General features: G+C 32.2%; 1 protein-coding gene across 1 annotated transcript in view; it reads left to right on the top strand.

Moving 5' to 3' along the window:
- LOC114336182 (uncharacterized) overlaps positions 1-16,489 on the top strand; it is a 120,134-nt gene that overhangs the window by 28,446 nt on the left and 75,199 nt on the right. The window lies entirely within an intron of this gene.

Here is a 16,489-nt window from a genome sequence, read left to right as displayed (position 1 = left end):
AATACCTCATTTGTCATTCCACCTGGTATAATGACGGAGGAGTTGTGTTTGCGGTCGGAGGGACGGACAGACGGACATGAATAATTCAAAGTTTTCAGATTTTTTCAAAATTGGGTGAAAACAATATGTCTAAGCTTATTTTAAAGTACAATTGTGGCATATTCCCAATAAAAATAATATGATGTTATTTAAATCAATTTACCCAAATTTTATTGTCATAGAACATTGTTCAAATTCTTAAAAGACGACATGCAACAGGTCAAGTAAAAACAATAAGTTTGGCAACAATGTCAAACCTCTCCTCTCTAGGTACTTCCACTACTGAATTTTTGGACAATATTAGGCGGACCTAATATACCTACCTCTTTTTAAAGTAGCTGTTTTTCACTCCCTCTCACGTAAGGTCAATACCAACCATAACATTTTGCCGAGACGGTATATTATTATTATAGGTATGCAAAGTCCGCAGATAGTGTGCTACTTTTTTTATAAACAAAATGGCGCCTAAAAATCGTATTTTTTCAATTATTGCTCTAAACTCCGAAGATTTTAGCTTTACACCAAAAACACTCAAATCAAAATTCACCCCAATTTAACTCTACATAGTGGCAAGTTTTTCCCGATTTGCTCCGACGAAAATTTTCCTCGGAAAATGTGGGTTTTGCCAACAAAATCTCGAATTTTTAAATAAATTTTTTGGACCAGTAATTATTTATCAGTAATTATATAGCTTGGTGAAATAAAAGCTTTCTTGGTATAGATTATAAATTCAGAAACCGGCGAAAATGAAACGAATATTTTAGCAACAATTTAAAGTCGCAATAACAACCAAAATAATCATGAGACATTGATCAAACTTAGAAAGATTATAAAGGTCTGATACCTATTTAATATTTTGCCGACAAAATATAATTTTTTTCATTTCTTTGCATAATCTTTAAATGTTTAAAAAAATTGTTATAAACAAATTAACATTTCTCAGAAATTGTTTATTATATTCTAATTTTAAAAAATACTTAAAATGCGTATTTCATAGGTCTTGAAAATGAATGCTTTAAAAAATTTTTACAACCATTTGCAAAAAAGTTATGAAACAGCAAAGTAAATATACGATCTCCGTTGTTTATAATTTGTTTTAGTTGTTTCCAAGCTTAAGTGTGAGTCTATGGTACAAACTAATTACTCACAAAGAATGTCAAAAATTAGTGCAATGGTTATATTTTAATCAAAGATTAAAAATACTTTCTTTTGTAATTTTTAGCGCAAAAGTAGGCCTGATACAGAGTCGGAGCTAAAATGTTCACTCGAAGCGACTGACACGCAGCATACATTATTTTTATTAAAAGTGTACGTTGCGCGGTCGGTCGTCGCTCCGAGTGAAAATTTTAGCTACAGTACTGTATTAGTCTACTTTGACGCTTGTAAATTACAAAAATATATATATATATATATATATATATATATATATATATATATATATATTAATGTGATATTCAAAGATCGGTGTGCTCAAAGCACTTGATTAGATAATTAACTAATTAATTAAATTTAATTTTAATGATGCACTTATGATTTAATCACACTATTTAATGCTCTAATCTCAGGGTTTTATATTCTCGTGCTTCAATATCTCCTTTGCTTTACATATGATAAATAAGGTCAAAGATTAACGGAATAAAACACATATATGGTACAAAAGCATCTATTGAAATAAATTCACCCTCAAAATATCCTCTAAAAATAATATCTCCTATTCTGATTATTGAAATAACCCTACCACTATCTAAAGTACTTATTGAAATTTGCGTTATGAATAATTCTACAAAAAAAATAAAACTGTCTCTCGGATGATGAGTTGTCCAAATTCTTGTCTCTGGTCGCCTACAATTTACTCTTAGCAGCCCCCTATGTAGTCAGCAATCTCGCAACAAATTATTGCAAGCCTATTGTCATTAATGACCCCCTACAGATGCACGTATCTTTCAAAAAACAATGCTAGCCTTTTCTCCTCTCGATAAACTGAATCTATTTCTCGTTCCGGCATGCAACGGTGACTCTTGGAATATAAGTAGAACAATATAACTTACAATGCTTTACGTGATGAGCTTCCGTCAGGACACTTATTTCAACAAACTCACAACTATTCACTTATCTGCCTTACTACTTCAGGAGACTCTTAGAGATCACCACTAGTCGACTTAACGATCATTTAACAACTCCCCGCCATTTGATTTGCCGAAAAAATTTGTTATTTATTTAAATGACACAAGTTTTTTTTAGGATCAAATTATTCCATTATGTTACCAAACTCTACTCATGATACTTATAAATGTCGTGAATGTTAAAAATACCCCGTATCTTGCCTGTCTCTATATGCGCTAATTCATAACTATTTACCCCATTTTCCGTATTGACCCTATATGGACCTTCAAATACCGGCATCAATTTAGCACAAATACCATTTTGTAAATTGGACACCCTCAGTGCCCTCACTAAAACTTTATCCCCTTTCTGGAATGTAACCGGCCTTCTTCTTCGGGTCCTCTCTTGCCTTTGGAGATATTTCTCTCCACTTCGTCTCAATCTTCGTTGAACCACCTCGATCACTTCTTCGTATTGTCTGGGGGCGGTGTCTTCCCACGGTCTCGTAGGCATTGTTCCTTTCATTACATATAAAGGCGTCTCCTTGGTAACCGTATTTGGTGCACAGTTCAAATACGTCTCTATTTCAAACACTTTTCTGTCCCAATGTCGATGATGTTCTTCCGCAGCAATTCTTAGAAATTTTGTGACTTCTTGTATAAAACGCTCTGATGGGTTGCTCTGTGGATGTCGGATGCTTACAAATTTTGTATTTATGCCTCTCTCTCTTAATTCCCCTTTAAAACGGTCATTCCTAAAGTATGTCGCATTGTCCAACAAAATATTGTCTGGTCTTCCCACTGTTTCGATAAAATCGTCTATCTTCCGAAGTATTTCAGCTCCTTTCGTGGTTCTACATGGGTACAGTTTTAAATACTTTGAGAAAACATCCACCATAACTAATATGTGTTTATTCCTCTGTGTTGTTGTTATTAAATCGCTCAACATATCAATGGTGACAATATCCAGTTTCTTCCGAGCTATGACGTTTTTTGTGATGTTTTCGTTTTTGAAATTCTTACTTTTACACTTTTGGCATGTCTCGCAATTTCGAGTCATCTCTTTGGCTATTGTATAGTCCTGTCGACAAATGTAGTTCTCCCTGAACATAAGCCACACCTTCCTGCTTCCAATGTGTCCGTTGTCACAGTGTAATTTTGCTAAAACTTCTTTTGCCATCTGTTCCGTGATTACATATAGTTCTTTACCATCGACCCTCTTAAAATATAAGTTATCTTCTTGTTCGGCCCTTTGCTTTTCTCTTTCATCCAGTTGTTCCTGATTTTCCCTGATCTGAGCCAAAGAAAATAAGCCTGCTTCTTCTCTCATTATGTTCATGCCAACGTGGAGAGTTTTGTGGTCCTCTTTGCGGAATTGTTCATCTCTCGTCAACGCATCAGCCAAGATATTGTCAGTTCCTTTGATATATTTAAATTCAAAATCATACTCTTGAAGTAAAAGAATGCCCCTATGAATTCTATTATTTACCAGCCTATTTTTCATTATATGTACCAAAGCTGCATGGTCTGTTTCAACGGTGAATTTTGCCCCTAGTAGGTAAAACCGTAATTTATTTACACAAAATAACACACTGGCGAACTCTAATTCAGTAACGCTGTACTTTCTCTCATATGTTTTGGTTACACGGGAGACAAAACAGATTGGCACCTCTACATCGTCTTGGATCTGTGATAACACCCCTGCGAATTTTGTTATGGAAGCATCGGTCCGGAGAATGAAAGGTTGATCATATCTTGGGTGGTGTACTCTTACAGCTGTGGAGAAAGCTCCTTTTAAATTTTTGAAAGCCATTTCTTGTTCCGTTCCCCATTTCCACCTAACATTTTTCTTAAGTAATGCTATCAACGGTATTTCTTTTGTGCTGATGTCTGGTATTAGTTTTTTGAAATAGTTTACCATTCCCAAAAATCCCCGCAATGTTTTTAAATTGGTTGGCCTAGCGTAGTTATTTATAATTTCGATTCTATCTTCTGCAAGACTAATCCCTTTTGTGTCTAATTTGAATCCTAAATACAGTATTTCCTTTTGGAAAAACTGACACTTTTGAATATTTAATTTCAATCCCGCTTGATCCAGTTCTTCTAGCACAGTGTGAATATGTCGTAGATGGCTTGTTATATCCGGTGAGAAAATTAATAAATCATCTATGTAATGTACAACAAATTCTTCATGCCTATTTAAGATTGTGTTCAATGCGCGAACCAAAGCAGCGCATGCACTCTGTAGGCCAAATGGTACCACCCTAAATCGGTATACCACTCCGTCGATCGAAAAAGCGGTATAATTTCGACATTTCTCTGCCAAAGGTATTAACCAAAAACTATGTTTCAAATCGATTTTGGAAAAAATGTGTGACCCTGTGATTCGTCCAAATATGGCTTCGATGTTCAAAGGCGCTTCGTATTGCGCGATTGTGTGTGAATTAATGTTTCTTGCATCTAAACATAATCGCAAATCACCACTCGATTTTTTAACGCATACTATCGGGTTGATATATGGAGAGTCACATCTTTCTATCACCTTGTCTTCGATCATTTTTTTAATTTCCTGTCCGACGCTTTGCCTGTATTTATACGGGATTGGATATGTCTTGGATTTAAAATTTTCTAAGTTTTTAACTTTAAAAGAATGTTCATAATTTTTAGCCACTCGGCTTTCTTCATTAATCAAATCTCCATAATTTTCTAGAATCTTCTCTACTTCCTTTTCCATGTTTTCTCCACATTTTAATTTTCTTTCATCCTCATTTTGTTCGCATGTGTTCACTGTCCATAATATTTCTTCATAAAATTCTGGATTCTCGTCCATTATTGCCATTTCTTCTCTGTCCTCATCCTTTATTTCTTCTTCTGTTTTTTTTATCTTCAATTTCCATTTGGTATCCCGAGCACCATGTTTCTACTGCTTTCATTTCTCTTATGAGAACTTCCTTTTCTTCCTGCTTCCTTTCTGTTTTATCGTCGATTGCCGACAATTCTTCCGTATCTTCGATTTCCTGTCTTTCTCTTGTATCCACCGTGTTTTCCTTCTTTCTTTTTGAACTCTTCTTCTTTTTCTTCCTTCTTTTTTTTTTCTGGTTGATTTTTTTCTTGTACTTTCGGTTTTTCCTCTACAGTCATATTGATTTCTTTATGTTTTTCCTGTTCATTTATCTTTTCAACAATTATTTTCCTCTCTATTTCCGTTTCTTCTTCTATGTTGTCTGGTTCTGCTCTGATTTCCAGTTTATTCTCCGAAAAATTTATGGTGATGTGTTTTTCACTCAATTCATCAATTCCCGCTATCATATCATGGTTTAAATCTTCGATCACCACACATTGCATAATATAGTATTTGTCTCCCACTCTGATCCGCACTCCCAAACCTTCATTTACTGTCGTCAATTTTTTGTTGTTTGCACCCACTAAAACAACCCTAGGAATTTTGTACACAAATCTGTCCAAATTTAATTCTTTTACTAGTTTCTTATTGATTAACGATATCTCCGATCCAGAATCAATCAAAATTTTAATCGCTTTATGTTTTATAAATGCATCTAAGAATATTAAATTGGAATTAGAACTTTTTCTTTCATTTCCCGCCAACTGTATAAACTCTCTCGGATGACAAAATATACCGGAGAGTTGTTTATGTTTGTTCAGTGGATGCTTTATTGAAAATCCTGTCTGGATTCATTGCATATATCTTCTTCCTCGTTTTCTATTGTTACATGATTCATCTCCCTTCTATTTTGTCGTTGGAAATTCTGATTGTTTCTACCGTCCCTTTGTTCGTTCGTATTCCTAGTCGGAGGATTTTGTGCATCTCTGTTTCTGTTGTGATTTTCATATGTTCTATTTTTTGCGTGATTCCTGTTATCATAATTTTGTTGTCTATTGTAATTTTGGTATTCTCTCGGCCTATCTTCGTTTGTTGATTGGGCATGTCGGTTTCTGTGGTCATAATTTGATTGATACCTTCTTGCCGGTCCATTATATTGTTCATGTTGTCTTCTGTTTCGCATTTCTCTTCGTTTTGCTTCCCTTACTTGAAGGAATTGGCACAAACTATCAATATCTTGATAGTTTCTCAAAATCACGTGGTCCTCCAGCGTTTCTTCGAAATGTCTGCTTATCATTTCTACCAGTTGTTCGGTAGAGTATTTGTAGTCTAGATATTTGGAATTGTTATATATCTGCAAAGCATATCTTTCCTCCGATATTCACATTTTCTCGTGATATCTTCCATTCTCTAGCTCTTGGTTGATTTCCCTCTGTTTAACTTTCCCCCAGAAATAGTTGAGAAATTTATTTTCGAAATCTGTCCAATTTTCAAACTCATCTTCTTTACTTTCATACCATAACGCTGCTCCTTCTTTCAGATGGTTTCTAATTGTTTCTTTGCAGTCGTCAAAATATCTAATATGTTGCAATTTGGTTCTCAAATTTTTAACAAATGGTACTGGGTGTGTTTTTCTAATATCCCCGCCAAATTGTATTTTCGCGTCGCTTGTACCATGGATAATCATTTCCCTTCTTTCTCCACAATTCTGTTGATTCTTGAGTTCCGCAATTTGTTTTTCGTTTTGCTTAAATTTTTCTTCTATTTCTCGCCTGTCTTCTTGTATTGCATTTTCAAATTTGCTTTCTAACTGTTCTAATTCCATCTTCTGCACATTCTTAATATCCTTCATTTTAGTTTCTATTTCTTCTCGTTGCATCTCCAGTTTCCTTTCTGTTTCTTCTCTAACTTTTTCTAAACAGGCTTTCATTTCATTTTCATATTTTTCCAAACGCTTTTTCAATTTGCCATCATTCTCTTCCAATTTCTGTTCTATTCTCTGTGATATTTCTCTTTGTGTTTCTTCCATGGCTCGTTTTGATTCCTGTTGATTTTCTTGCATTGTCCTTTTTGTTTCCTGTTGATTTCTATCCATTTGTTGTGACTGGAGTTGCATCAGTTGCAATAGTTTCTCTATTCCTGTTAATTCCTGTTCTTTTCTCTCCATAATCGTTGTATCTCCTTCATTATCCAATCCTTCTTCAACAATTTTTTCCTCTTCTCTGTTTTCTTGCATTTTGCTTTGCCTCCTTGTGGTCGACATGTTGTTTCTTTTCGTTACTGTTTTCTTTGTCCCCGCCAAATGTGAAATTTTACAACACTCTATAAGTTGCAGAACACGACAAATATTTCTCCCCAAATTTAATAAATTTTCGCCACAAATATCAAATATGCAATCAGTAAATTTCAAAATAAATATCAAATGTACGATTGGTAAAAAAAAAATCAAATAATTCAATGGCAGTAAATATCCAATACCTACGATCAATCCATAAATCAAAATTATTTTTACACCTGGAAAAATTGTCAAATTATCTCTGGATCACCTGTAGTTATTCCTTATCTCTTTCCCTACCATCAAATGCAAAGCTGCGATATTTTTAAGCCACCACGTTCTGGGCTCCAGTTAATGTGATATTCAAAGATCGGTGTGCTCAAAGCACTTGATTAGATAATTAACTAATTAATTAAATTTAATTTTAATGATGCACTTATGATTTAATCACACTATTTAATGCTCTAATCTCAGGGTTTTATATTCTCGTGCTTCAATATCTCCTTTGCTTTACATATGATAAATAAGGTCAAAGATTAACGGAATAAAACACATATATGGTACAAAAGCATCTATTGAAATAAATTCACCCTCAAAATATCCTCTAAAAATAATATCTCCTATTCTGATTATTGAAATAACCCTACCACTATCTAAAGTACTTATTGAAATTTGCGTTATGAATAATTCTACAAAAAAAATAAAACTGTCTCTCGGATGATGAGTTGTCCAAATTCTTGTCTCTGGTCGCCTACAATTTACTCTTAGCAGCCCCCTATGTAGTCAGCAATCTCGCAACAAATTATTGCAAGCCTATTGTCATTAATGACCCCCTACAGATGCACGTATCTTTCAAAAAACAATGCTAGCCTTTTCTCCTCTCGATAAACTGAATCTATTTCTCGTTCCGGCATGCAACGGTGACTCTTGGAATATAAGTAGAACAATATAACTTACAATGCTTTACGTGATGAGCTTCCGTCAGGACACTTATTTCAACAAACTCACAACTATTCACTTATCTGCCTTACTACTTCAGGAGACTCTTAGAGATCACCACTAGTCGACTTAACGATCATTTAACAATATATATATATATATATATATATATATATATATATATATATATATATATATATATAATCTTTAATTAAAATATAACCATAAAACTGACTTCTACGCTTTGAAAGAATTAAAAAAAATTTATAAACACCGTAGTAATCTTATGTTTATTTTGCTGTTTCATAACTTTTTTGCAAATGGCTGCAAAAAAGTTTAGAAGCATTCATTTTCAAGGTATTTGAAATACGCATTTTAGCTATTTTTTAAATGTATAATATAATAAAAACTTTCTGAGGAACGTTAATTTGTTTATAACTATTTTCTTAAACATTTAAAGATTTTGCAAAAAAATAAAAAAAAAATATTTTGTCGACAAAATGTTAAATAGGCATCTCATCTTTATAAGATTTTAAAGTTTGATCAGTTTATCATAATTATTTTGGTTATTATTGCGACCGTAAATTATTAATTAACAATTGAATTGTTGCTAAAATATTAGTTTAATTTTCACCAGCCTCTGGAACTATAATCTAAACTAAGAAGGCTTTTAAGCCACCAATTTATTTAATTATTGGTAGATAATTACTTATCTAAAACTTTCTTTGAAAATTAAAGATTTTGTTGGGAAAACACGCATTTTTCGAGGAAAATTTTCGTCGGAGCATATCGGGAAAAACACGTCTCTATGCAGAATTTAATCACGGTGAATTTTTATTTGAGTGTTTTTGTTTTAAAGTTAAAATCTTCGTAGTTATATAGCAATAATTGAAAAAAACACGATTTTCGGGCGCCATTTTGTTTATAAAAAAAGTAGCATACTATCTGAGGACTTTGCATACCTATATTATTAATATAGAGGGTCTTATAATTCGATTCCAGCAATAAAATTGCTGGTAAATAACTTTTCCCAAAAATGGCCTATCCTCGGATAATCAGCCCAGACTATATGTATATGAGCCGCAATAACCAAAGCAGAGACAGCATGGGTCAGAACATCACCATCGATTTCTTCAACTTTGAGCGCGTTAAAGAATTCAAGTATCTTGGAGCGACAATAACTGAAGACAATAAAGGATCACAAGAAATAAACAACAGGATACAGGTCGGCAACAGATGTCTTTTTGGGCTCCAAAACCTTATAAAATCAAAACAACTAACAAGACGTACGAAGATACAAGTCTATAAAACAATAATGTGACCCGTTGTGATGTATGGAAGCGAAACGTGGACGATAACAAATGCAAACGAAGAGAGACTACTTGTTTGGGAAAAAATAATTAGCCCTGAGTATATGCTGATATGAAGTACATGCATAGGGCGGGCGAAGCAGTTCAAGGAATTAAATCTCAGCGTCTAAGATGGGCTGGTCATGTCCATAGACTCCCTAATAACCTCCTTGCCAAACTGATCTGGGAGGAAGCCCCCACAGGAAGAAGGCCCTTAGTACGATCGCAAATGCGATGGAGCGACAATATATGGTCAGATCTAGGAACAATGGGGCTACCCAATGTCCCAACTATCATGGACGACCGTTCGAGATGCAAGCGAATTGTACAGTCAGCCAAGACCCACCCCTGGTTGTAGTGCTGCCAGAAGAAGAAGAAGAAGACATATATTTGTATAGATATATAAGTACTAATAAATACCAAAGATTGGATAGAACTTGGTTATGAGTGTCAAAGCTGAAAAAACTATAGTATCCCAAACAATAGGCAAGCATTAAAGGAGCTTAAGAAAAAATATATGATGAAATTAAAGTATAATATAAGATACGAAAAAGGAAAAATCATGCATCAAACCAAAAGAGAAAGTAGTTATTATCACAATAGGCTATTGATTATGTACTATAGAAAGGAACTACAACGTTAACGGGGTTTTATTATTTCATATGGTCAATGAATCTCTATATATGAAAAAACCGCGGAGTGCTACCATTTAAAGGGGTGCGTTTTTGAGAAATGGGTGAATTAGTCCCTGGGCACAGGTTACATTAGGGTGAGTTCTATGCACTTTTGGTAAAAACATATCTACATAAAAATTGTTCCTGGTTAAATTTCCTATCTAAATATAACTTTTTAAAGTCAAAGATACTTTTTTTTACAAAAATATATTTAAAAGAGAAAGCACAAAGAAACCCAAAAGAAATAAATTTTGTTTCTTGTCCCACAACTTTTGTCCACGGGTATATAGGTATAGACATTGCTTCACAGAAAAAAAACTTACATATTTTCTCTTTAAAATGATGTTTGGTAGAGGTCATTGGATTTATAGTTTTCGAAATATGATTTTTCAAATTTCGCCACTCACAGCAATTTTGGGCAATTTTCCTTGTTATTTCGCAAATATTGTTCTGTAACTTTTTTATACGTAACTTTAGGCATATTCATTGGTCCACGTAAGAGGAATAGAAATCAATTACCTTTAAAATGTTCTACTGTATAATGTACGACTTCTTTTAAAGAGGTTATCTTTTTCAAGATTTTATAATTTTAACGAGTTTTTATATTTTTTACGATTATTTTTTAAATTTTCCATTATAACTTTTTTTTCTACATTTAGGTACCTATATATTATATAATAAAAAGAAAGCTTATTTTGGTTTCTCTAAAATGGTGTATTATAAAAAATTCTAGGATTATTTTTGAATAAGATATGCTTTTTCAAAATGTAATAAGAACTTGCAACGATTTTTGATTTTAGGATTATTTTTTAAATTTCTCATTGTAATTTTTTTATGTGATTGTGTGTTATGATTGAATCTTATTTTTTATAGGTAATACTTTGGATCCACTTGACTCGGACTTTACTTCACTTGAAGCTCCTGCACCACAAGCTTTGCTTGAAAAAATAGCATGTAAATGTACCAAAGAATGTACAAAAAACTGCGGTTGTAGGAAGATAGGAATTAGTTGTTCAATATTCTGCAAAGGGTGCATGTGCATGGGTACTAATTGTGGGAACTCTAAGATAACTGGGGTGTCAGAGGAAGATATTGAATCTAATGCTAACGAAGAGATGGACTTTGAATCTAAAAAAATTTTAAATGTCAACGTTTAAATAATTTTAACTAAAGTGATGTTTTCTAAGACTAATGTTTTTGTAATTTTTGTAAATGAAATAATTTTACATAATACAGGTAAAAAATACCAACGAATCATTCGGTTTCCATTATTTAAATATAGATGATACACCATTTTAAAGAACAGAAAGTAAGCCATCTTTATTGAGCAATATATAGTATATTCATGTACAAGAAAAAAAGGTATAATGGGAAATTTAAAAAATAAACCTAAAATCAAAAATCGTTGCAAGTACTTAAGGTGATACAGTAGCGATCAACAGGTAGCCAAAACGCGTTCCAAGATTGCGGCTGTAATTTTGAATATTTTTTCGAGATATTTGGCATACGTATTCGTAATATAATAAAGAATGGCGGTACAGAGACCAATTTGAAAAATTTATTAATATGTGGAAATTACTCTGTAATTAAATACAATATTAAAAAAACGAGCCTGTACCGCCATTAAGAAGAACAAAATAATACACTTTCTTCAAATAAAATTTTTTATCCGATGCCTAGATTTTGTGTCATTTTGGAACTACTAATGAAATAAAAAAATTTAGTAGTTCCAAAATGACACAAAATCTAGGCATCGGATAAAAAAGTTTATTTGAAGAAAGTGTATTTTTTTGTTCTTCTTAATGGCGGTACAGGCTCGTTTTTTTAATATTGTATTTAATTACAGAGTAATTTCCACACATTAATATATTTTTCAAATTGGGCTCTGTACCGCCATTCTTTATTATATTACGAATACGTGTGCCAAATATCTCGAAAAAATATTCAAAATTACAGCCGCAATCTTGGAACGCGTTTTCGCTACCTGTTGATCGCTACTGTTTCCTCTTAATACATTGTGAAAAATATTATCTTATTCAAAAATAATCCTAGAATTTTTTGTAATACACCATTTTAAAGTAAACAAAATAAGCTTTTTTATATAATAGAATATATACCTAAATGTAGAAGAAAAAAGTTATGAGAAATTTCAAAAATAATCGTAAAAAATAATAGATATGTTTTTTATATTAGGTATTATAATATAATATATAATATATAATATATAATATATAATATATAATATATAATATATAATATATAATATATAATATATAATATATTATATAATAATATTAATTTATTTTTATATTATAAAAAATCGTTAAAAGTATAAAACATTTAAAAACCCTAATCTCTTTAAAAAAAATTTGTACAACATTATACAGTAGACCATCTTAAAGTTAATTGATTTCTATTCCTATTACGTGTACCATTGCATATACCTAAAGTTACGTAGAAAAAAGTTACAGAACAATATTTGCGAAATAACAAGGAAAATTGCCCAAAATTGCTGTGAGTGGCGTGAAAAATCATATCTCGAAAACTATAAATCCTAATTACCTCTAGCAAACAACATTTTAAAGAAAAAATATGTGGACCTATATACCTATATCTTCGTGGACAAAAGTTATGGGACAAAAAACAAAATTTCTTTCTTTTGGGTTATTTTGTGCTTTTTCTTTTGAATATATTTTTGTAGAAAAAAATATCATTGACTTTAAATAGTGATATTTAGATACGAAATTTAACCAGGAACAATTTTTATGTAGATATGTTTGTACCAAAAGTGCATAGAACTCACCCTAATGTAACCTGTGCCCAGGGACTAATTCACCCATTTCTCAAAAACGCACCACTTTAAATGGTAGCACTCCGCGGTTTTTTCATATATAGATGTCCATTGACTATATGAAATAATAAAACCCCGTTAACGTTGTAGCTAACTTGACAATTTAAAAGCTCAGGACAATATTCGCAAAAATTTTGAAGTAATAAAAATCAATCTACATAATCTACAATAATTCATATTATTATTTAGTTCTGGCTATCGCTGCTATCTGGCTTCAACTTTTAGTGCAAAGTGAAAGATTTTATTCAAGATAATGTGGTTATTTCGATCAGTAAACTTTATTAGGTTAATATTTTTGTCTCTTTTACTTTTAGAATACGTATTTACGATAGAAAGATAAAATGAGCCAATATTTGAAACGAGGCGGTATTAATCCTGTCGCCAGGGGGGTGGGTACAACGGTCTCCGTTATTCAGATATCGATAAGATTGTTATAAACAAAGAACTTAAGGAATTACATAACAGCGATTTTTAGCAAAACAAAACGTGTTTTTGTATTTTTTGGGTCATTCTAAGCAAAAAATAGCTATTTGTATAAGAAGGGAGGAAAAGGCACTTTACTCCCATGTTATACATATGGTTTTTCCACCTTCCTCAAATAACAAGTCATTTTTTTATTTTTACTTAATATATTTATGTTACTAACCAACACAATTAGAACTAAAAACAACAAGTAGGTACATTATAACTGTCAACTGTCAAATATAAGTCAAATTATTAATGTAAACATTGTTAAATCAGAATAACAATTTACTGTTTTTTATCATTATGCAAAATACAGAGTGTTTTTAAATAAACGTTAAAATCTATAGATACTTACGTAATAGAAAATAGATATTGTACAGGGTGTCAATAAGTTATATTTCATGAATGAAATACCACGACGTCACTTTTACTTTTCCTCCCTAGGGAGGAAAAGAACAACTTTGCTCCCTACAATCAGGTCCGGAAAAGTATACTTTCGGTAGAGATAGGTGGAAAATATTTTTACAAAGTTTTTGATAGGATGCATAGTTTTTGAGATAAACGCGGTTGAACTTTCAAAAAATCGAAAAATTGCAATTTTTGAACAAGAATAACTTTTGATGAACAACTAAAATTGCAATTCTGTTTACTGCATTTAAAAGTTCAAGTAGAAGTCTATCGGTTTTGATTATTTTCATTAATAAAAATTCATGTTTTTATTGTTAAACAAAGCTAGAAACGCATAGTGCTTGAGTGATGTTTTTAATGCATCTCTCATAAAATCGAACGAGTTGGCGCGCCTGCAAACAGGCAATTTCTACGTAGCATGCATTAAAGCGCATGCATTGGGCAAGGGAAACATTATTTGTTTATAGCATTGTTTGAGAATAAAGAAATTAATTTATAGCAATGCAAATAACAAAAACCGGTATAATTTGACTTGAACATTCAAACGCAGTAAGCACAATTGCTATTTTATTTTTTAATCAAAAGTTATTCGGGTTCAAAAATTGCAATTTTTCGATTTTGCGAAAGTTCAACCGCGTTTATCCCGAAAACTATGCTTTTTACGAAAGTACTTGTTGAATCATTTTTTGCTTAGAATGATCCAAAAAATACAAAAAAAATATTTTGCGAAAAATCGCTGTTATGTAATTCCTTACGTTCTTTGTTTATAACAATCTTATCGACATCCGGATCAACTGTTACCCAAAAAATTCGTGTTCTACGGGTCAAAATACATAAAAATAACTTGGGTAAGTCCATCTCAAAAAAGGAGGCCGTTGTACCCCCCGGGTGACAGGACTATATTTAAGCTATCTTTAAAAAAGGGTTCATCAATTATACTACATAACATAAGATCCGGTATAAAGTCGAACTGCACCGATCTATTTAATGGAAGAAAATTATTGGATATGTAATTTAGTATGTTAACAATTATAAAAAAAGAAAGGGAGCCCGATATAATTTCGTTCTGACAATTAAGGATAAGTAAAAAAATCCGTCCGGGCAGATATTATTTAAGATTTTTGGACCAATTGAAACAAAAAAGGGTTTTGCCGATGTTCAAGGCTCAAAAACCCAAATAAAGAACATTATCTTTGTAATCATCAAGCACCTGAATTCAAGTTAAAACCTTCTTCTATCAGGTTCTGATAAGAATTTTTGCCGTGTTTTATTTTAAAATATACTTTTTAATTGTTAATGAGAAAAGTTTCTTATAGGAAGAAGGGCGATTGGGCTGCACTAACAATTAAAAACCGATATTTTGAAATGAAATAAGTCCAACATACTTATCAACATCTGATAGAATGATGTTTGAACTTGAATTTTGGTATCACATAATTTCAAAACTAATATTCTTTACTTATGTTTTTCAGCCTTGAAAATCGTCATCTTTCGTTCTTTTTTCAATTCTAAATTGTTTATAACTCAAAAACTATCAACTTTAGAGAAAGATTATAAAAATCTTTTTTTTTTTGTTTACAATGATCCAAAAATAGATAAAAAGATGGGCCGGCGTAGCTCAGGCGGTAGGATGTCTGACTCGCATGCTTGTAGGCTGCGGTTCGAAACCCAGCGCCGGCGAGAATAGCTAGACATTTTTATTAAATATCTGTAGGCCCCAGGTCCACTAAGCCCAAATAAAATGAGTACCTTGGGTAAAACCAGAGGTAATAATAGGCGGTTGAAGCGTAGCACTGGCCCTGTTACCTTCCTTGTATATCGTAGGCCCTAGGTATAGCAGACTACCCTGCTATAATCCGAAAGCCGCGTCAGCGGTATAAAACGGGAGACTATTATTATGATCCAAAAATTTAAAATAATATCGGCCTGGGCCGATTTGTTTTAATTTATAAAAAAAAGCATTTTTCAATTATTAATTTATAGTCAGAATATAATTAGCTTGTTAATGTAATAGCTTGTACAAGATATGATAATCTCTAGCTAGACCATAATAGTACTGCTGCCACATTTCTACTTATTGAGTTTTAATAACTAACTTCTCGCAAAATAATAATGATCGGTGAAACTCGTAGGATGAGACGAAAAGAATCCGGAAACAGAACTTAGGAAAAGTTTGTTGAGGAGTGGTTTTAAGTAGGTAACCATTACGAATAGCATTCGATACAATTCAATTTAATAACATCATTTCTATTTAGCGCCTGATCCGATTAGTTCATTTTCACACGATTGTATTTGTGCTTGATAAAAGAGAAATTATAAATTAGATAACAACACCATATTATTATGATATATGAACTACTGATATGTGGTACATACTGATATGTGGTACTTCCCTTTAACTTCCAATAAAAGTATACTTTATAAATAGATAATGATATGGAAATAAATATGGTCTCCAATTTATTTCTGCAGCCTTGATTTTTGATTTGCCTCTTTGTTTTATTTCCCAGAGTTCGGCGTCCTAAAACCCAATACTTTCTACGAC

The sequence above is a fragment of the Diabrotica virgifera genome, chromosome 6 (genome assembly GCF_917563875.1).
Source record: "Diabrotica virgifera virgifera chromosome 6, PGI_DIABVI_V3a".
Lineage (NCBI taxonomy): Eukaryota > Metazoa > Arthropoda > Insecta > Coleoptera > Chrysomelidae > Diabrotica > Diabrotica virgifera.
The sequence above is the reverse complement of the archived record's forward strand: the minus strand, read 5'-3'. Positions and strand labels throughout refer to the sequence as shown.